We start from the raw sequence: 23,114 nt of genomic DNA, 5'->3' as shown, positions 1-23,114 counted from the left end.
CTCATGCATTGTATCACACGCAATATGTGAACACGTCAAATGAAAGCTTATTTATCGTACAATCGACCAACCGAATAATATTCCACATTATTTGACATAAAATTATCATAAAATTTGCGCTACTTCGGAAAGCCGCAATGTGGTTCAACTTTTGATTACCTACCCTATATGCATTATTGGTACAAATTTGAGCTCATTTAATTAATCTTTCACGGAGCTAGACCCGTTCTGGTAAAACACTACTTTTTAGACAGCTTTTTTTGAGCTGTCATATCTCTGAAACCATTGAACCAAATTGAATGAAATTTTGAATGTTTGTCAACAATATACTGATACTTGATACGACGTTATAAAATATAATAAAATATCACGACGTATAAAGTTGCACTGGTTTGACATTTTCACCCATATAGAGAAAAACGAGTAAAATTTACAATACCACACAAAAATTACTAAATGTGTTTTTCCGTAAATCCAAATAGGCTCTAATATATCTTATAAGTGATGTTTAGAGAATAGAAGTAGAAAATCATTGGATATCAAAACAAAAATTTAATGACATTAATGTAAAAAATACACTTTCTCAAGAAAAACCCAAAATGTGTCAATCCATGATAACTTTTTTCAACGTTCAGATAGTATGTGTATTTTGAAGACTTATGAAGCATTAATATATTGTTGATAAAAATTCAAAATTTCGTTCAATTCGGTTCAATGGTTTCGGAGATATGACAGTTCAAAAATAAGTTGTCTAAAAATAGTGTTTTATTAGAACTCTTCTAGGTTCGCGAAATATTAACCAATCGGGCACAAATTTGTACCAATTATGCACATATGATAGGTTGACAAACAGTCAAAATTGGAGTCAAAACATGGAGAAATTGATATTTTTTGAAAATTGGTTTTCCTTGCAAGTTAAGGACATATATGAGCGAATCCAAAGATGGCCGTCACAATGGCTGCCTTGACGGATCTCGCCATCCAAGCAACAAACAGAGCTAAAAAGCAATGAGTACCCTTGCTCACTCGTGATAAACATTGAGTAGCATTTTCGTTTTTGAGCATTTTGTGGATGACAAAATCGGTGCTCTCAGAAACGCGTGGCAAAACTGCACTTGGACGCGCTCCCATTTCACCTTAAGTACGGGGACTTGGTACTCAAACGTCAAAAAACGCAGTAGACAAGACAAAGTTTTCCGGGAAGAGGTAGTTGGTTATAAAATCTCATTTATATTTCTAGGATTTTTAGACGAATCTTAACAGTGATTGCTTGACGAATCACAGTGGGAATTCCTGGAGAAATCCCAGAAGAAGTTCTAGGAGCAATCCCAGCACGAATATATATAGGAATCTCATTACTAGCTGGAATACAAAGACTATTTATGTGAGAACTCTTCGAGGATTTCTAGGAGAAATACCTTAAAAAATTCTCTGGAGAAATTAATAGAAGTATTTCTGAAGGAATCTCTGGAAAAAAACTTCTAAAGGAATCTTTGGGAGAATTGGTAAGTGTAATTTTTACTGGAATATTTGATCAAGAACCACCATTACGGGCCTTCTCAAAACAAAAATTTTTGTTTCAAATTTCTCAACACCACCAGTAGCAACAAACGTTAAGCAAACGAATGTCTTAATTACTGCTTACTGCATTTGTTTTTATGGTATCACAAGCTTTGCCATCTGAAGGATCGAATGAGCCGAAAAAAATAAGTTTGTTTAGATTAAATGCGTTCAGGAAAGCTAAGAAACGGTGTGGTAGTTCTTATGTTCCGTAGAAAACCTTAAAAAATGAGAAACTTGATCTCCGACAAAATTTTGTGGAAATGCCTTTATCGATTTTTCCCAAATTTTGATCAAGGCATTCCTTAGACAACTTGTTGAGAAAGCGAATGTGATAAAAATTTAGATAATTTTTGGTATTTAGTGATAAATAATGTTGAAATCATTAAAAAACACCTTTGTGCAAATGCAAATTTGAAAAATTTAGTTATTTGTTAGAGAACTCGACTGTTCTTTAAAATATCAAGACAATTGAAAGGAAATATAAAAATATGGAGTATAATATGCTATACTCTGAAAGAGTAGGTAAAAATCATAATAACAGTTCATTTAATTTTCTAAACAAAATGTATTTATAATTTCTGAAACAGTCTATAATAGGGATTTATGCAGACATTCCAACATAAGTTTCTCCAGAAATCTCTGGAGGGGTTCGTGGAAATATTTCTAGAGGAAACGCAGCACGAACTGCTCGAAGGATTCCAGCAGGCATAATTAAAGAAATCCCAGCGTAAATTCCTGAATCCCAAGAGAAATGTCTCTTAAAAAGGTTATTATTATTATTGGCTCTTTATTATGGGGATTTTCAGCCCGAGACTGGTTCATCCCCGTCTTAAAAAGGTTTCTTATACGACATTGGTTGGGAATTTCTGAAGGAGCTCCTAGAGGAGCCTTTGGAAAAATTCATGAAGCAATCATAAGAAGAGGATTCGATGTGAGAGTTCCAGCAGGAATTCCTGAAAGAGCTGCTGAACATTCGAGAATCCTGATTCCTGAAGGAATCCCAGACAGAATTTTTGGAGGAATCCAAGGAAGTATCAATCGCTGCTGTGCTGTAATTGCTTGGGGAATATCAAAGGGATTTCTAGAGGAATCCCAATCCCAACAGTGATTGCTCAAAGAATCCTAACAGAAATTCATAAAGAAACCCCAGCTGGAGTACCTGAAGCAATCCCAGCAAGAATACATGAAGGAATCCTGGAAATTACAAAAAAAAATCCTGGAAAGTTCTTGGAGGAGTGCTTGGAGAAATGCCTAAAGGAACATTTCGTAGTAATTTATTAAAGGTATCCCTGAAAAAAAGTCTCTGCTAGAACCTTTGAGGGAATACTTGGAGAAATCCCTTGAGGAATACCTTATGGAATCTCTAAAAAAGTTTCTGGATGAATGCTGGAGGCATCCTAGGAGGACATTCAGTACGAATTGCTTCAGCAATCGCAATTGTAATCCCTACAGAAATTCATGCAGACACTTCAACAGAAATTCCCGGAGCAATCCCAGCAAAAATTCCTGGAGGAATCCCAAAAGTTTTTTTTAAGAAATATCAAGAGGAATTCTTTAAGGATTCCCGGGATCAAATCTCTGGAGGAATACGAAGGAATATTTAAAGAAATCCCAGCATGGATTTCTGAAGGCAAAAGGTTTATCAGATACGGTATTGCTCGACAAATTTAAAATGGGTAAGATCTGATCCGAAACATATTAGTTGGAAAAAGCTGTTTGCCCTTTTCAAATACACATGATATACAATTGCAAAACGATCATCACGGTGCAAAAGACGTATCTAGACTCTTGATTTAAACCTTAAAATATGGTTCAAGATTTACTCATATGCACCATTTTTCGATGGTTTTATTGTTGTAGTTGGTTTTGTTTTTATCTTGTGTCCCACCTTAGCTTTGAACTTTTAAGTGAATTTCGTTTACCGTATACATCAAATAGGGACAATTTTAAATATTCAGAGGGGAAATTTGTTCAAACACATCACGTTAAGGTCGACACCAAAAGTCTAAACCCAAATCTCCATTTAGGTAAGAGTCTCGACAATGCCTAAATAGGTTTTTTACCTAAATGGGTCCATTTACACTTTACAGTTTATTACCGAAATGAATTATTAGGTCGCAAAGCTAAACTTCAAAGAAGAGCGAGTGACTAGGCGATTTGAAGGGGAGTCATGTGGAATTTCAGAGGCCGTTCAGAAGCGTTTCTGGGGGCTTTAGAAGCATTTTTGGGGGGTTTCGGAGGGTTTCAGTGTCTCGTGTACGTTACAGAGGATCTGAAGGGGAGGAGTTGCAGTGGTGTTTTCGGGTGTTTCGAAGGGTCTCATGTGCGTTATATGGGGTCCGAAAGGGTTTCCGGGGGTATTTCAGGAAGTTACAGAGGACATTCAAGGGGTGCCGGATGCGTCACCGGGGATTTTGAAAGGTCTCAGGTTACATATGGGGTCCAAGGGGGTTTCAGGAAATTTTCGGTGGTATTTCGTGAAGTTTAAAAGGATTTTCAGCGGGTCTTAGAAGCGTTACCGGGGCGTTTTCGGGGGTAGGAGTGTCTCAGCTGCGTAACAGGGGGATTCACCAGCATTTCAGGAACCTTCAGAGGATATCAGCGGTTTTCTCAGGTATTACAAAAGTGCTTTCGGAGGTTTCACAGGTTGTCATGTGCGTTAAAGGGGATCCGAGGTTTCAGAAGTTTATGTGTTTTTGAACAACACAAGGTTTAAATTCTCTAGAATTCAGTAATCATGAAAAAGAAAATGGTTACTATTGTCATAAGAAATATTAGATTTCGTTTTATTACTCGAACCAAACATGCGTACAGATTCAATCATCACTTGCTGGTTCAGTAGAAGAAAACTCCCATCGAGTAGCTCTGATGCAAAGTAACATGCAAAACAGTTCTCCTTCTTACGGTAGCAAATCACCACAACTAACACAGTTCAACCGCCTCCCTCTCTTGGGGACCCCGTACTAGCGCTCTGTGATAGTTGACCATATTCGCTTGAATCTCATCGCATTGCACCGCGTGTATTGCTATCCGTAGCCGTCGTCATCGCCATCCAATCGTTAGTTAGTTAGGGTTGCGCAGCGCATCCACAGCCAGGGGAGGGAAACGAGAGCTACCTCAACAATGTACCGATCTTACCGGGTACCAAAGCCGGGTGTCGCCTTAGAGAGCATGATCAGCCCAGCAAGCCAGCCTTGATGATTCAAGGCTTCCGATGTTGACGGCGACAACGACGACTACCACGACGGCGACGATGGAGACGATTTCTGCTCTTGTTCTTCCTGGCTGTTGCTGGTTGCGCGCGCAGTTCGAAATGTTCCTCCCGACTCGACTCGGCTCGGCTATATGGTTGGAATATGCCGCACATACCAGAAAGCTGTATATTTATGACCGGCGGCCGGCGGAGAGGGAAGGACACAACACGCGGTTCCTCGTGCAGGCAGTGCAGATCGGAGCAAACAACGAGCGACTGACTGGAAAGAATGGTGTCTTAGTGGAATTTTTCCTTTTTCGCAGCGCACATCTTCACAATCAGTGGGGACCGGGGCTCTCTAGGTATTCCCTCTAAGAGCGACAACAGTTCAGTGCAAGCAGTGCGACAAAATTTAACCACGGTATAAGTACACGGCAACACTCCTCCCGGTCCGAAAAGCGGCAGAACGTACCAACATGAAGATTTCGAATTCGTTCGCCACCACACAGGAGGCACGACTTTTCGATTCAACTCGTGCGACATTCAACACCAATTGCGTCGAGATGTGATGATGGTGATGATGCACCGTTTGGGTTTATAGGCGCACACTGCATTAACTAGCCTATGCTATCCGGATTGTGGCCGAATAGCGTGAAGAGTTACTGCCTACCGAGAACCTTCTTTGGTTGACCAAATTAGATTCTAGTTCTGGCAACGACGTGTTACATTTTATGCAGCTTGTTTGCATTCTTCGTCGTTTATCTGTTTGCTCTTATCTTTTCGGGGTCCGTCTTCTGGCATACATTGTATGAGAAAGGTGCGTTGTGGTTAGTGAACAGAAGGGTCCAGAAGGGTGAGGCCTTGTAGACGCGTAAGAAACTTGAAACAATAACCACGACAATTCGCCCCCCCTTAAAAAACAAATCTTCGCTACGCCACTTTATTCGTGTTCTGGTTGGAGTTTCTTCACCCCTCCTCTTGGATACTTTTTTACCAGTTCGGTGTTCTATTGAAATCATCTGAAATACTCGGCAGATTATTGAATTCCAAAAAAGTTCGTGCCTCTAACTGATTCCGCCGCGGGATTAGCGATGGCATCATCATTCTAGTCGAGTCATAAATCATTTTTTCCTCCCAGTGACTTCAACCGGTGTTCCGAGCCCAGCAGCGCCAGCGACGAACCCCCGTCTCGCCGACCATATGTCATTTCATTCACGTCACTTGCACGCCGCGCCGATCTTGATTTATGATTAATCAATAAAGTTTGCTAATTTCTTCTTCTTTTTCCCTTTAATTTTACAGATATTTTAGCTGATTAGTGTTTTTTGTTGCGCGCCAGCAGCTTGTCCATCCATCCTAGCGCCATCAACGGACCTCGGTTTCATCTCGCGGCTGGACCGGGGGAGAGACAGTGAAGATCGACCGAGAAGCGTGTGTGCTTGAACCCAACTCAACCGGGCAGCAGAGGAGGCATAACGCGGATTTTTTTTTTTTCGGCTGCCACACCATAGGAATAGACATCATCCGCGCACCGGGCAAACGAGTGTGTGAATGTAGCACAGCCAAATAGCGCGATTTCGATCTGGCCCGGTGGATCTAATAAGTCGGAAAATTAAGCATTGTTGCCTGGAAAACATATTTGTGCTTTTATTGTGTCCAATTTGGTGGTGCAGAATTTTCAGTGAAAATAGCAACGCATACAAGTGCCAAGTTCTGGATCAGATATCCAGCCGTAAAATAGCGTGGAAGGAATGTAAGCGACGGCAGGCAGAGAGTATAGGCAGCAGCAGTGTGAAACGCGTAGAAGAGAAGTGTAGGTATGAGAAAAGTGAAAAAAAAAATAATCTGACTATTTTTCAAGAAGAAATCCGAGAAAACTGAACCAGCAACGACGACGACAAGCCAAAGCAACACTTCGCCAATGCGGCAGCCAGCAGTAACAGCAACATGAAACAAGCAAGACAAGAAAACGACGAAGAACCAGAGCGTAATGAATAGAGAGTAGAATGGGATGGAAATGTGGGCCCCGAGGCAGAATTCGAATGCATGGGGAAGGGTTGGTAAGGAGTGCCGTCGTTTGTTGGTCGATCGTGGGGTCTCTCTAGCGGGCGAGGAATTTGGCTAGAGCGCAGGAGGTCCCAAGTTTTGGATGTGGGAATGCCACGTGTGTTATCGAAATGCTGGATGGAAAATAATTGAAAAATTAACCACTACCTAGTTCGCGAAAATTGTATTGAGAGTTATAAAACTAATACTTGTATGATAATACTATTTCTTGGAATTTTGTTCTAAATTATTTAGGGAATTTGTTTTGGGCAAATGAGGGTCATTAAAAACGTGGTCATACATCTAAAACTAGTATGATTTGGGTGTGTTTTACCTTGACTTCGATTTAAAGACGACAGCTTTAGGCCCGAGTGAATCAATCATTTTCCAATCAAATAAACATTTCGAAAAACTGTTACCAATTGTAAAACTATAGCATACACAACATCTTTCAACACCTAGAAATCGAAAGATAAAGTGTAGTTCTTTCAAATGAGCAAAACTAATTGTTGTTTTGTTGAGAAATTCAAATGTTCTGAAGAGCCAAAGTTGAGCCATTTGTATGGAGATTTCACTTTTTGCGCTCAGTCCCGAAAGGGTTATAGGGAAGTGGAACCATCTCGGAAGGGGTCCTATTTTGGGCACTTTTCTGCTGTAACTCAGCCAATTCTGAACCAATTGACACCATTTTTGGAACGCGATGAGATACGTATACTATCTAGCCGTGTACAAAATTCCAAGTCAATTGGTTTGGAATTGACTGAGTTGTAGCGAAGAGTGCCCAAAATACCGGCCGCTGCCCGAGTGGTTCGCTACCTTTAGCATACTTTTCTCCATCAAGTTTATAAATTTAGGGGAAACAGGGGCATAACGCCCCGCCTAAACATATGTGGTAATAAACCTGCCGGAAAACCGTAGGAGGCGAAACGCCTTTTTGGGTGAGATAAAACGCCCGCTGGCATTTCCCGCTTTGACTTGTAGTGAAATACCAAGGGGCTCCATCGAACTCTTCCCAGCAGCAAATGAAGGTACTTACATACCTTACCTTAACCAGCACGCAATGTCTAAATTTCTGTGGGAATCTTTCTAAATGTGGAAAATCGTCGTTTTCCAAGCTTTTTTTTCGAATATATTAGCAATTCTTGGGCTCAACCTGCTCAATTTTAGATCTAGTTTGCTTGTATCTCACGAAACCATCTACAATAAGATAAAATCACCTGAAGCTGTTTTGACCCCCGGGGGCCGTTAAGCCTTCAATTCCCTTACAGCTTGCTGTCAGTATGAAGTTCACATTTAACATTCCATATTAAAAAATAGTATGTAATGTAAAATTTCTAATGTAAACTGATGATCATTTCAACCGACGTAAACATTTAAGCATAAACTTGTATTCTATTTCAAGGAGTTTTTCGTCAACATCACGTTTCATTTAGAAATAGAATTGAAATTTCTACACAGTTCGAAATCGTTACATCAAGTTCGCTGTTACAAAATGACCTCCATGCTCCATCACTTTAAAACAATTCTCTATCGGATTGTAAAATCATAAATTGTCTGCAGTATGGAGCTTGCTTACGACTTTGCGTGCAAGAAATTATTTGATGTAAAAGCGAATGAAATGAAATGAAAATTTAAACTTTCTAATACTTACGTCAAGTGTAGTTTTGAAAATTTCCTTCTGTGTACGCTTAAATGTTTACGTCGGTATGGAATGTTGAATGTGAGCTTCAGACTAAGAACAAGCTGTACATTTATAAACTTGTGGAAAAATGTGTGCTACCGTCGCTAGGGGTGACAATGGGTCAGAGGGGCGAGATTGGGTCAAAACATTATCTGAAATATCTTATCAAATATTGCGATTATCGAATTAAAAAGTTTATGTTGTCAATGAGGAACAAATTCGGTTCCCTTGACTCATTCTCACCCCCTCAAAGGGGTGAGAATGGGTAAATTTTCATACACTTGTTATTTTAAGGAGAACTGACTAACTTCAAATATTGTTTCATCATTTCAGCATGCAAAACCAAAGATCACATTCCAGTGATAAATGGATTTTTTCATGCAACGAAGCAAAAGTACACATTTTTGACCCATTCTCATCCCTAACGACGGTATACGACGAGGTCCTTTTGTTACAGGTTATATGATGTAACATTTTCTAACTGTGTACACACCTACACAGCAAAAAAAAAATGATAATTACATCTAACGTACACAAATTTGACATATAACTTTCAATCCCATTTCACTCAATTTTACATTCAACAATTTATTGTATAGAATGTTGAGCGCAAGTATTATACTGAGAGCAAGCTGTAAGTTTAAGGACCGACTAGTTAGAATGCCAAAATGGCCACAGAATAATTAACTGCACTTGTTTGAAGCTTGATTCTTGAGATTTGTGCGTCTGAAGTTCTGATGAACTGTTGAAGCGGGATCTCAAGACGTTTGTCCTTTAAAATTGATGGAAAAATGTGTGCGATATGACGGAGTCTTTTTGTTACAGATTATATGATGTAACATGTTTAAACTGTGTAGATAAATCGTGTAAATTTAGGTTTCCTGAACCTGACATGTAAAGGACTCTTTGGAAACGTAAATTTACAACTAAAACATGTAATTTGACGTCCTTCGAAACTTAATTTTACAAGGAAGATGTCATTTCAGCGTAAGGCTTTTAAATTTTAGTTGTTTACGTCCAACTCATGCAATTTACGTCTCATATAGCAGTACACAGTTAAAAAATGTTACATCTCATCATCTGTAACAAAAAGACTCCATCATATCGCACATTCAGCAGATTAAAAAAATACAGCTTGCTCTCAGTAAGAGCTTGCACTTAACATTCCATTTTAATGTAAAATTCAGTGAAATGGGATAGTCGGGTGTAATTTTCTGAAATGTTTGCTGTGTGGTTTGTTACAAAAAAAAAACGAATAGTCATCAATTTTTAGCACCTGGAGCCCAGAAATTGAGGTGTTCATACCATAGTACAGTGCTTGAACAGTTTTGAGCGCATCCAATGCAATGGCGCTCCTCTCGTTGTTTTTCCATAAATTAATTCCAGGATTCCTCTATTTAGGTGTTCCTTCTGTAATTGCTCAGGGAGCTCCATCTGAGCTTCATCTTGGGGTTCCTTTAGTGCAGTTCCAGGTAGCATTCGTCCAGTATTTATTATAGGATTTCTTCTGGGAGTTCAAAAGATTCCATCAGGGATTTCGAGAATCCTTGAGGAATTTTTTCCGAGATTTTTTCCAAAAGTCCCTCGAAGATTTAATCAGGATTTTTTGACCGAGAATCTCCTAACAGTTTCTTTTGAAATGCCTACTGTTTTTTTTCTGGAATTTCCAGAAGATATTCCTGAAAAAATGGAATCCTGGAAGGGACTACAGTAATGTTCCGATTTTATCACGCCCTCCACGCGTCAGTCGTTCATTTTTCATTCATTTGCTGTTACATTTAAGAGCAAGTGTTTCCCCTCTTCTTTAAGATGAATGTGGAGAGCACAAATTGCAACGTTCAAAATATGGAAAATTCGTATAGATTTTGTAGAATATTTAAACGAATTCTGGAAAAGGGGCGTGATAAAATCGGAACAATACTGTACTGGAGAAAACACAGAAGGTACTCTAGGGGAATTCTTGCAAAGCCGATGTAGGAATTCCTTAAGAAATATTCGGAGGAATTCCTGTAGAAACTTCGTAAAGAACTCCTTGAGTAATTTCATAAACAATGCCACAAAAAACTCCTGCAGGAATTCTGCAGTAGACTTCTGAAGGATTTCCATCCCAGGAACAACTGAGAAAATTCTAGAATGGACTTCCGAAGGAACCTCAAGAGGAATTCAGAACACAGTTGCTAGAGTAATCCTGGATGGAGTTCCTGAAAAAATACCGGAAGGGGTTTCCGAAGAAATGTCATAAAGAGTTCTCGAAAGAATTCTGTTGGAAGCTCCTGGGGCATTCTCGGAATAATCCCGGAGTAATCCCAAAAGGTGTTCTTGAAGCAATCCCGTAGTAGTTCCTGGAGGAGTCCCGGAAAAAAATCGTGGAAGACTATCAGGAGAGGTGTTCCCGGAAGGTTACCAGAATAAGTTTATAAATGAATCCCAGAAAAAGCTCCTTGAGGAATGCAGAGAGGAGTTCGTAAATCAGGAAAAGTCTAGTATAAAGATCCTGAAAATATTCTTGAAGGAGTTCCTGTATGAAGGAGTTGTTGGAAGAAATCCCGGAAGTAGTTTCTGGAGGAATCCTGGAAGAAATTTTTGAAGGATTCCTGGAAGAATGTCCTTGATGATTCTCAATATTTCCCAAGGAATTGCTTAAGAAATCTCAGAGGGAAGTCCTGGTGGAATCTCACTTGGTATTCCTGGATGAGCTTTGAGGTAATTTTGAAAGGAATTCCTGAAGTAGTACCGGAATGAATTTCTGAAGCAATTCATGAAAGAACTTCATGAGAAATCCCGGAAGAAATTACTGGTTAAATACCTGAGAATATTCCAGAAAGAACACCTGGTGTAATCTCAGAATAAAATCTTTCAGGAATTCCAGTGTGAGCTGTGGAAGGAATCCGTAAGGAAACGCCTGAAGAGATCTAAGGAGCGGGATCTGGAGTTCCTTAAAAAAAACTCTTAAGGAATCTCTGGAGAAATCCCGGGAGAACTTACTGAAGGAATCTCAGAGGAACTCATAAAGAATCGCAGGTATTCCGTAATTAACAACTCGAGGGCATCTTGGGATTTCCTTTTGGAACGTTTAATGACAAGAGAGTATTCTAAACTTCTGAAAAATCTCGGAAAAAGTACCAGAAAAAAATCAATCACGAACAGAGATTTTGAAGGAATCCCAGAAGGAGCAGGGATCCTGGAAAGAGTTCCCAGAGGAATATCAGAAGAAGTTCTTGAACGAATTTCTTGGAGGAATCAAGGAAGATTTTTTTAGTGGAATACCAAAAAGAATTCCTGCAGAAATCCCAGCAAAAAGCTTCTGGAGAAATTTCGGTTGAAAATCTAGAAAGAACTCCGGAAGGAATTGCTGGAGGAATCTGGGAAGGAATCTCAGTAAGGATCCTAGAACGAACCCTTGGACACACTCCAGAAGGAACTTATGGTTGGTATGAAAATTATCATAGATGAATCCGAGATGAAAGTACTGGATAAATCCATGAAGGAATTTCTGAGATTCCATCAGGAAATTTTTCCGGGATGCCTTCTGGCCCTACTTCCGAGATTGTTCATTTAACTTCATCAAGAATTCCTCTCATAGCTCCTATGGCGATTCCTCCAGACTTTCTTTTGCGAGGAAGGTGTTCGTTCTGCGATCTCTCCAAGAAATTCATCATAAATTTTCTCCGGGATTCCTTTGATGGATGTTCTTTCCGAGATTGCTTGAGGAATGCATTACAGGGTTCCGTCAAAAATACTCCTTCAATATTTTGTTTTACTTAAATACCTAGACACCGTCTTTTGTACGCTTCTGTGTATCACTGATAAGTAGAAGTAGGTTTATTGCATCAGCAACTTACACACTTCTTCAATGGTTGCTCTATTTAGAGAGAACCATCTATTTTCGAAGAACAAAATCCAAGCGGAAACTGCGGTGCCGTGTCTTTATGTGCACCAGGTGTACTACACAGGCTGATAGTTCTGATGAATTCAATATATACAATACATATAATGTTTTCCTTGGCACCCAGCGTAGCTCTAACCTTTACACGATAAAATGTTTTAAGTTTTGAACAGTTTAACATAGAAATGTCATTCTGTTGATTTTTCTATTACGCAGCATTTAGATCTTGTCTAAATTACTGAGAGTCGCACTTCTGAAATTAAAAACTGTATTCTTGTATATATATTTTTTTCTATTCAGTTGTTGGCTCATCTCGAGAACCTCATAGTTATGGTGACTTGAGCTAACACAATCCGTTAAAAACCATAAATGGAAAACCGAATAACCACGACTAACATTGTTCTAAGTAACAGTCTCTCTGGTGCACCATGCAAATGTGAACCAGTTGATTTAACTTGGAAAACTGGGTAAGAACTATTTTGTGATCGATTTTATAAATCCATTTATCAGGATTATCTTCCTGTGCAGTGTTTCCTAGTGATTTAATGACTGTATGGCAGTGAGCTTCCTAGTGCATCTTAGGACGAGACATTACTGTAATCGTGGCTTATGATGTACCGTGTAATACAAATCTAAAGGACTAAGATTGTGAAATAGACATTTCGAACTGTTTCATACACTCTTTTGTATTGAGCTATCATAACTATCATTGCAAAATGAAAAGTGGCATACGGGAAAAATTCTACTCACTATGAAACATTCGAGATAAATCGCAATCATCATTCCGCTTGAGGTCCCATTGTTGGGTCGGGAACCCCTGGCCTAGAAGCAAATCGTGTGAAGCAGAGAATCGAAAGCAAAACAGAGAGATCCGTCCGACGATACACAGCCACCACACCACATTATTGGAAGGAATTGGGTGGAAGTGGGAGAGACGTCTTGAGTCTTGAGTCTTGAGGGTCTCTCTTTGGTGGCCGTGTGGTAGTAGTATCGGAGAGGTCCACACTGCGCGCGGCCATATTAAATACCATTCGGGAAGTGTTGCCTGGAATTTTCGGATGGATGATGGGAATTCTTATGACGATTTTGGCGAGAACTGTGAAAAGTCTATGAACTTGTTGGAATAATTTTGCATGGATAATATTTCAATGCAATTAGTTATGCAAGTATTTAAATTTAATTATATCGAGCTTATAAATAACCACATATCTTTCCGGGAATGGCAACCCAAACCCGCATTGTGCAAGTGTTAATTTTTCAAATTAGTGTTGGTACAGCTCGTATGGCGATGGGAGCAGTGTGTCGTTGTCACTGTTGTTGTTCCACTCCTGAATAATTAAACAGCCGACGACGACGTCGACACTGATGACGACGGAGGAACTGTGCGCGCATACATGCACGTTTAGTCATTCAAAGTACCAAGGGTAGGGTGAAAGGGTGCAAGGAGTGAGGCATTGGAAAATCTCTTCGGCGATGGAAAGCTTGAGCGCTCAGCTCAGTGGACAAAAAGTGGATATTCCTCGTCTAGAGTCGCTCAAGACTGGGACCTGCCTGCCTGTGCATATAGATGGGGATATAGATGGAAACAAGTCGCGCGCGAGCAACTGAGCGGGAGCGCGAAAGAGAGAATGAGGAGCAGTAGTAGGTATAATATGCATCATAAAACCGGGTCCGGGCGAGGGCACTTCGAGGGGCTCCCGACCGTACGTCGTGGTGGGATGCGGCGGGGATCAGTTTGAAAGTAGGGTGGACGACGGAGGGATGCTGCTGGAGCGTATTTTATATATTAAAAATATGATGATGAAGTAAATACCTGTACCGCTTAATATAGAATTGTCGGTACGAAAAGTTGGTGTGAAAAGGCACAAACGGCAAGTGGTTTCTGGTGTGCCCGAAAAAAAAAAAGAGGGACAGAAACTGTGCGTGGCGAGTGTAGGTATTTGCGTAATAAGCGGAGCAAATGCGTAGCTGGTTGGAAATTGATTAATAAATTGTAGGTTTGAGTATTACTGAAGAGATATAAACTGAAACTTGGAAACTGTGCCATTGATAGATAAATATAGATGAAATTGAAGAATCGCCCAATTTTGAAATCAATGGTGCTGTAGAACAATGAAATTCAGTCAAGTTAAACGAAGCTGATTAGTTTTGTCACCCCTATAGCCGCAGCTGTAAAGGCGTGGGTATTCAGGATGACCATGCAGAGGGAGACTGGTTTGGTTCCTGGTTGTTCGAAGAGCTTTTCGTAAAGGAAATTTCCTTAACTTCCTTGGGTATGAACATGAAGTATCTTCGTGCCTGCCACAGGATATACACTAGCGTGGGACACAAAAGGACATTTTACTCCTGTACACTTTTTGAGTTCCATTTTGGCCCCATATCAACTGTGCAAAATTTCAGATCGATCGGAGAAACTAAGCGCCAGCCATTTTAAGTTTTCATACGATTTAGTATGGGAAAAATCACTTTTTCAAAGAAAAATCGCCGCAGGTTGCCCCTTAACCCCTAAAAATAAATCGATGAATGATTTCTGTTGGAAATTTTACGAGGAATCAACCCTCCGAAGACCGCAAAGCGATCTAAGGCATGTGAAAAAAGTTATTGACTGAAGACCGAATGACATGCAAACGCTGTTTAGCATGTAAGGAATAACAATAAATAATAAAATCGCGTTATTTTATCGATCGGTTGAGGACTAATAACTTTTTCCACGAACGTCGCATCGGTTTACTGTCTTCGGAGGTCTGATTCCTAGTGAAGTTTTCTACAGAAATCATTCATCGACTTATTTTTAAGGATCTAGGGGTGACTCCTAGCGATTTTTCTTTGCAGGAGTAAAATATCCCCATAGTAAATCGTATGAAAAACTAAGAATAGCGGGCGCTAAAATATAGTTTTTCCGATCGATCTGAAAATTTTGCGCAGTTGATATAGGACCAAAGTGGAACTCAAAAAGTATACAGGAGCTTGAGTTCTTTTCATTTTTTGTATTTTCCCATATAAACCGTGTACCAGGCTAATATACACATGTAAAATAGGCATTGGCTGAGAAAGTAGAACATTAGGGGACGCGCCTTTTTTTTTTTTGAATATTCCTTCCAGGAAATTTCGCAGTACTCCTCGGAAGATTTTGTAGTATCATCCGAATAATAAAGATTCTTGCGAACTCTCTGATAGTTTTCAAAAAATGCCGACGAGAAGCTTCTGTGGGATTTCCAGACTCCATTGAAGAGAACTTTTTTTCAAAAGTTTCTAAAGATTTTCTGCAATGATTCCCACAGTATACTTTGGAGAACTTGTTCCACAAAATAACGAAATTTGCTAAAAAACCTTGTAGAGGTGCTTGGGCAGGATTGCTTGGGAAATTTCCACAGGATGCTGGAGAAATTGTGGAGTTTTGGAAACGTTCTCTAGAGATATCTTTGAAAGATTTTGAACTCTTTTTCGTTATATGATTTATGAACGTTTCCCAAAATATCTAAAGGAATTTATACAGAAAATTCACTAGACAAATGTTTTGCTCAGTTTTCTGGAAAACATAACTGGTTGTGTATTTGGAGAAACTCCTCGAATTAATTACAAATGATACTTCGACTTCCTGGAAGAATTGATCAAATTATTTACTAGAACGGATAAGTTAGAAAACTTGAAGATTTATCCAAGCTATGTTTAGAGAAATAAAAAAAATCGATACAATGTCTCGTGTACGTGCATGTGCAAGTTTTGGCAAAACTCATTGGTAGTTGGCTAGTAAATTACTTGTGCGCTTTTGGCTTTTTGTATGATTTTTAGTAGAACCTATGTAGAAACAAAAACAGTAACTTTTTTGAAGAAAATTTGAAGTACTGATGGATTTTTCTTCTGGATAAATCTCTACTACCTGGATCAAACCTGAAAGTAGGGGACATTTTTATTACCAGAAAATTGACGGAGGAATTTGATGATAGAGAATTTCATGTTCATTGTTTAAGATTCTGTAGCCCTTTGCAATTATAAATTTTCATAGAACATATTATTTTACCAAGAGAAATTAATTTGAATTTGTAATTAAATCAAATAATAACATTTGAATCGACTAAAAAATGTTCAGATGGATATTATAGACATATTATTTGCAATTTTTGGGCAGTTCTTTGTCAAATTGCGGGCATAATTTATGGCGAGTTTCCGAAACGAATATCCAACGAAACAATCGCTGAAAAAAATATCTAAAAACCTTCTCGTTTGCCGGATGATTTTAAACTGTTTTAAGCGAAAAATTAAGACCCTTCTGAGGGCATCTCTGAATGATTTGTTGGTGAAATTTCTAGTGAACTGGCAACACTCTCAAAATTTTTGTTCTGGTTGCTGCTACTTGTAAGAAAAATCTAGTGGACGTTTTTGACTGTACTTTTGGCTGACGGAATTCTTAGAGGAGTTTCCTCTGCAATAATTGCTATTTACTAGGAAATTTCAAAAACATTGTTGAAGGAATTTTCAAGGATGATGCTGAAGGCATTCTCAATGGAATTGCAAAAAGTGGTCGAGTAGCAAGATGAACCAGCCTGAGGCTGAAAATCTCTTTAATAAAGACAAAAAAAAAGTGGTCGAGTAAATTCCTAAACATATTGCCGCAAGAACTTCCAACTAATTTTAACGAAGAAATTTCCAAAGATATTGACAAAGGCATGTTTTTTTAAAGAATTGTTATGGAATTTCTTATTAACGAAGTGTCTTAACTGCTAAAAACCATTACCGGAAAAATCCTAAAATTATTGTCAGAATAATTTTTGCATGAATTGTCGAAGGAACTTTAAAAAGTCATATCAAACAATTCCATAGTGTATCTTCGAATCCCGAAGAAATTGCTAAAGGAATCACAAAAGAAGTGTTCCCTAAAATGGCCAAACGAATTGCTATAAGCTATCGAAGAAATTTCTGAATTATTAGCCGCATTTTTTTTTTAATTCAACAACTAATTTACCCCAAAAAAATCCTGAAAATTTTCCAAAGAATATGCTGCACACTCCCAGAGAAATTTTTGAAGAATTTCTCGGAGGCTTTGCTAATTGCTGAAGGAATTCTCAATAAAAAAAATAAAATATTTCCAAAGGATTTTCTGAAGAACTCTCGGGTGGAATCTACAAAGAAAATTTTAATTTAAAAATATTAACAAAAAAATCGGGAAGAGTTTTTAATCAAACTGACAAACATCCAAAACAACAGGACGCTATCAGTGAAGTACTAGAATGAAAGTAGTGAGCTGAATTTTTGTATGGTGAGATGATCAATTCTCCATTTCTTCAATGAAATGGTGCAAACTGCGTGGGTATTACGATTTCTTGTCTAATTTGATGTTGTTTGAGCAAACAATTTTGGCTAAATGTTTGGGTATTTTTTTCATCAAATACATTTATTATTCATCATCCCTCCTTTATAAATCAACGAGCACTGTGACAAAAGAAGAAAATGAGATTTACTCCTGCCTAAATTAACGAAACGATAATGCCCAAGGATTTTTCAAAAGATTTAGCAAATCATCCACGAAAATATTGCCTTGAAAGTTTCTAAAGAAATTTCCATAAAAATCTCCAAAGGAAATTCCGAAGTAGTTTCTAAAAAATTGCAGAATAAATTTAAATAATAAGAAATTTAAATAACAAATGTTTAAAGCAATAGCTGTAGACACTGTCAAAATAATTATGGGATAATTCCCCAACAATTTGCAGAAGGAATTTTTGAAATAATTGCAGAAAAAATCCAAGAACAACTTTGAAGAAATCCTCGTGGGTATTACTAAAGAAACTACAAAGGAAATCCACAAATCGATTGCCGAAAGATTGTTTGAAGAAAATATCAAACAATCTTTCAAAGGAATTAACGAATAATCTTGCAAAGAATCTACGAAAAAAAAATTATCTAAAAATCAAATTTTGGAATAAATTTCCGGATGAAATATTCAAATATTCAAATAAATTGACAGATGCTAAACAAAATCCAAATACCTATTTTAGCCAAAAGAATTTTAGAATTAATTTCCGGAAATAATGTCAAAAGTGTTATCAAATAAGTTCACAAAATATTGTCGAAACAATTATAGAAGAATGGTTGGAACAAGACCTCATCAAGTTTTTCGAAATAATTCATGCAGTACATTTCCAAAAAGATCGCCTAGAGAATGTTTGCATAAAATTGCAAAGGAGTTTCCAAAAAGAAATATATATAAGAAAGAAAATTATAAAGTAAAATGATAAACTTAATATAATTCCCAAATTTTTTGCCGTTTTTTTAGAAGTTATTTTCAACAAATTTTCAAATGAACTTCCAAAAAATTTTCAATGTAAAAGTGCCGAAGAAACTTCCAATTTTTAGCTGACAGAAATTTTGATGCAACTCGTATAATTTAATGTGTTTGATACTGTATACCGTGTTGGTGCCTAAACGTTGATTTAGAAAATGTTTCGAATTTCCAAATAAGAACTCCAGATGTTATTGCTGATTTTGTGAATGAATTGAGGTTTGCATTTAATGCGGAAAGTTGTCACCTACATGCATTAAAAATCTGATAGATTTTCCAAGCATTTTTTTTCAAAGAGTTCATAGTTTATCTGGGAATTCATTTGGAAATTTACTTCAACATATTTGTGTAGATAGTCTGGATATTTTTTGCTATGGAAGATTTTCTTATAATTTTGAGAATAAATCGTGCTTCAGATGAAAATATGGCAAATTAAATTTCTGGCAAACTTATAGCAGAGAATGTTCCAAAAATGCTCCAAAATTTGGAATACTTTGCCCGAGTGCTTGGGGAAAAATACTAGAGGAACTGTTAGATACATTTCAGCTTTGCATGGATAGACTTCTAATAAAAACTCTCCAGAATTAAACAATGATTATATTTAAACAAATATCAAATTATTGCTGATGATCTATGCCAAAATAATAGACTTTAAAATATTTTCTGAAGATTCTAAGAATTTCGCTTTAAATTTCCCTATGAATGGCTTTATGAATTCCACTCAAATTCCTCATAAATTTCCTTTCCTTGAACACACGAAAATCTAATACAATTCTATTTTGCGAGATATTATGCTAGAAATCATATATGGATATCGGGATGCTTCGTTGGCATAGCCCCTTCGTTCGGCCTATCTCAACGTTAACCAAAAACTCAAACAAACACGCATAACTGGATATCGGAAAAGCTATGCGGCAAACAACTGTAACATTTCGTTTCAATTTTAGCACTTTTGAGCATTAAAAATGAATGAAAATGTCACTTTGTGTAGCTTTTGTAGACGCCATGATTCTTCGGCTTAGTGGGTAGTCTATACACATGATTAATAAATGGCATGATTCTGGAACATTTCGAACTGACTTTTCAATAACTGAACATTTGATGCGACGGTCAAAGACGCTATTTTGAACTTGTATTTTTGTTTTCAACGAATAATGCATATTTTACAAGTTGAATGTGGGCCGAATATTGAGGACATTTTTTTCACTATGTACCCAAATCTTGGCCCATCAGTAAAGTAACGTCAACAACACCGATAAGTGACGTCAACAACATTGCTTGTGTAAGAACCAGAAAGAACGAACAGGAAGAAAGATTGTGTGTACGGTGACTGTAAAAATATAACACAATAATAGGGTTGCGTTGTTTTCGTTAATAAATTAAGAAAGAACTTAAGTTTAAGTAATTCATTTACAGTTTTTTGAAAATTTGGCTCCAAAATGTAATGTACAAGTAAGATTGGGGAACAAACAGAGTTAATACTTCAGCAAAAATATTGAAAAAAAATGAGATAATAAGTGGTTCTAGTGCTTGAAAAGCAATAGACCAACGTTGCATACCATCGCATCGAGTCTTTTCAACTTAATAAAGTAAATTCTGGAATATTTACGTTAGTTTACTTCCAATTGGGGAAACATGCATTACCTAGAGTGTGTAATAGGGTGAACATATTATTCCTAGTGCTATTAATTCATGAGTTATGGTCAAAATTGTCAATGCGGCTTGCAAATTAGGCCAAGGAATGGTACATATACCCTAGATAATCCCAGATAGACAACCTGTCTGTCCGTGAAGCTTTGAATATATCATTGAAATGGCTTCTAAAAAAATCGAGAACTTTCTGGAAATATTGGGCTATTAAGAAACAATAATAAGAAGAACATTTTAGAATGTTCTGAAACAACAAAATTCTGAAACTGTCGAGAACTTTCTGGAAGTTTTTCAGTAGAAAAAGAAGAATGTTATAGAATGTTCTGGAGCATTGAACTTTTTAAATTTTCGAGAACCCTCGAGTTTACTGTTTCGGCTTTAGCAGCCCAAACATTCATTTACGGTGGCTGAAATGAAATGAAAAATTCCCAATTCATGAGAAGCTTTTGGAAGTTTCTCTCCATTCCCGGGATTAGAACCCCATAACAGGTATTCACAAGTCACTTTGAAGGGTACTTTGGAAGTCACTGTGTGCTTGGAAGGGTACTTTCTACACTCAGAAAAAAATCAAAACTAAATAGTATACATCCTACGCTAAATCCATTTCGCCTGGTTGACCCCAGGCTTCGTATATATGCAAGCTATACCCCCTAAGTATAACTTTCATATACACATATTCTAGTATAACATCGACTTACCGAATGTAGTACAGGGTGCGGCAGGAAAAAATGCGAAAAGTTCAAGGCACTATTACACGCTAAATATGGGATATGTATTACTATTGTTTCATGACAGTGTATCAGTCAATGTCTATATTTTAGCACTGAAAAATAAAAATGAACATATTTGATGTTTTACATGTGATAATGTAGGCCTAATAAGCGGATATCAATAAACTGCGCGCCCAATGGTCATTAAACAAAATGACTATAACAGTAACAAAATTAGCTCAAATTCAATGAGCAACCACACCACACTGATCCAGAGCCATGTTGTTTCACATACCAGATGAAATAAGTACATATATTTGATGATATTGTAGAGAAAATCAAAAATTTTGTTTTATCAGATGCGAAATTTAGCGACCTGTGCGATTTTCTGCGGTTTGAAAATTCTGGTTGTCTTCATCTTCAGGCGCCGCCCTGTAAAGGTTAGTGACCAAAATGGGAAATTTTTTAAATAACTTTTCAGAAAACTAGCCTATTATAGATCATGGAACGTTGATACATAGATTGGTTAATGTCAAATGGACGAAAATGAGGTTTGAAGTTGAAAAACACTTTCGCATTTTTTCCTGCCGCATACTGTATAATCGAGATTTAGTTAATTTTGACTAGAATTTGTTTTGTTTTGTTTTCTTCTTAAGAAAAATTAAAAAATATATACATCAAAAACTATTTAATTTATTCAGCAAATAATACAAAGCAATTTCACGCAATACGTTAAGCGATTGTTCCTAGATCACTTTAGACCGTAGACCGTCTCTAATTGTCAGGATCAGCAGCACAGGACTTCTCGGATAATCAGAGCCAGGTTGGTGTTCTTCAGGAAATTTCCACCGTCGTAGATGACCACTTGGCTGGTTTGGTTTCAAAAAGATTTCAACTGATGTGTTCACCGATTTGTTGGCTTCCGTCCTCGGTATTGTGCACCAGTTCTGGCAGTATGGAAACCGTGGCCAGTAAGATCCCTGCGTAAAATGGCATCTCGGTGCCGGCGGCATTCAGGTTCCCCTTCTTCACAGCAGCAATATTAGGAGCTGGATGAAGATTTTTAGCTTCAGATACTTCCGTTGTCATGTGTTCTCTCTTATTTAAGAGTATTTCCGCTGATATTCTTGATTGGAGCTTTTTCTGGGGAATCGTGTTGACCGGTCGTACCCACGGAAGTGTCTGAAAAAACTCAATTCTAAGCTAACACCGCTTGGCGATAATACTGCAAAAAATTACCTTTTTATAACTGCCTTCAAGCCCCGCGGTAGTAAAACCTGGATTGCCGATTGTGAAATCGGTACAAACAATCTCGGAACTTTTTGTAGCTTTGTTGAATTCCTCCTGCCGTTAGTGGTCCGACATATTGAAATTTTGATTTGCTTTTGCTGAATACAACGCGTAAAATAATCTCATGTTATTTTACCGTAGTATAACTTTTCAATCATCTTAAGTATACTTCTTAAACTAAGCGTAGTGTAAATGCAGAAAAAACAAAAAAAGTATCGAATAAAATCAAACAAAGTTTTATTTCATTTCTGAGTGTAGCGTTTTCCATTTCTAGAACGTTATTAAATTCAGTGGTTAGAACCCTACAACAGTCGTTTACGATTCAAAGTTGGATACATAATAGTATACCTTCAGGCGCTTCGGAACAAGATGTCTACTGTATGAAATGTTTCACATATTTATACAATAGCTTCTAGAGAAACTTCTAAAAAATTTCCTTCCAGTAGTTTCTTAAACCTTCTTGAAAAAAAATAGACAGCTGTCAAAAGGATCGAAGTGGCTAGGGGTCTGCTAGTTGTCTAATATTTTATCTAAAAATTCCGCTCGAGATTGTCGGAGGCTGCTTTTTCCAGAAGATCTTTTAATAATTTGTATTCTCAGAACGGTTTCGGGTCATTTGGCTCATATTTTCGGAAAAAAAAATCATTCGAACTCCTGGTGTATTTATGAATATTTTGATTTTTTTTGTTGAATTCTAGAAACGTTGTTATGTTAAGAAATGTTCGCCGAGACGTTGAGGATAGTTTAAAGCAAAAGTTAATGAGTGATTTCAAGCGATATTTCTGAATTTATACTTTCTAAAGGGGTTTGCTTGGAAA

At 37.6% G+C, this 23,114-nt stretch overlaps 1 protein-coding gene across 4 annotated transcripts in view; it reads left to right on the top strand.

Annotated features, from left to right (window-relative positions):
• Positions 1 to 23,114, top strand: part of LOC109411674 (cadherin-related tumor suppressor) — a 360,443-nt gene that overhangs the window by 25,258 nt on the left and 312,071 nt on the right. For 2 of the 4 annotated variants that reach the window (XM_062849058.1, XM_062849060.1), the window contains exon 2: positions 6,059 to 6,573. The gene's annotated coding sequence lies outside the window, so the exon portion shown is untranslated. Of the gene's footprint in view, positions 1 to 4,599; positions 6,574 to 23,114 lie in introns of those variants that run through there. The other 2 variants (XM_062849061.1, XM_062849059.1) reach the window with 2 other exon arrangements.

Source organism: Aedes albopictus, chromosome 2 (assembly GCF_035046485.1).
Source record: "Aedes albopictus strain Foshan chromosome 2, AalbF5, whole genome shotgun sequence".
NCBI lineage: Eukaryota > Metazoa > Arthropoda > Insecta > Diptera > Culicidae > Aedes > Aedes albopictus.
Note: the sequence above shows the minus strand (reverse complement) of the source record. Positions and strands in the feature narration are given on the sequence as shown.